This window comes from Octopus bimaculoides, chromosome 11, assembly GCF_001194135.2.
Source record: "Octopus bimaculoides isolate UCB-OBI-ISO-001 chromosome 11, ASM119413v2, whole genome shotgun sequence".
NCBI lineage: Eukaryota > Metazoa > Mollusca > Cephalopoda > Octopoda > Octopodidae > Octopus > Octopus bimaculoides.
Genome location: NC_068991.1, coordinates 47,459,677 through 47,459,941, shown reverse-complemented (window position 1 = coordinate 47,459,941; position 265 = coordinate 47,459,677). Strand labels below are relative to the sequence as shown.

Here is a 265-nt window from a genome sequence, read left to right as displayed (position 1 = left end):
TAACTCTTCTTTTTCTCTCAAAAAATATTTTTGCTATGTTTTGTTCTATTTCTTTTTACCAACACTGAGCTACCCAGGCTCTATATATATTCTCCAGCATAAAGAAAGGCCATGTACTTCTGATCAATATGTCTGAATAGTCATCAATGTTATCAAGATTTAACAGTCAGTGTAAAAGTGATGGTAACCTTCTGACCAGTTATATGCCATAACCAGTAATATATTGCTTGACAATATTTAAATATATTTCCATATATATATATAT

The 265-nt window shown here is 29.4% G+C and overlaps 1 protein-coding gene across 1 annotated transcript in view; it reads right to left on the bottom strand.

The window, feature by feature from the left end:
• The window catches only part of LOC106870843 (ADP-ribosylation factor 5), a 33,370-nt gene that overhangs the window by 3,225 nt on the left and 29,880 nt on the right, over window positions 1-265 (bottom strand). The window lies entirely within an intron of this gene.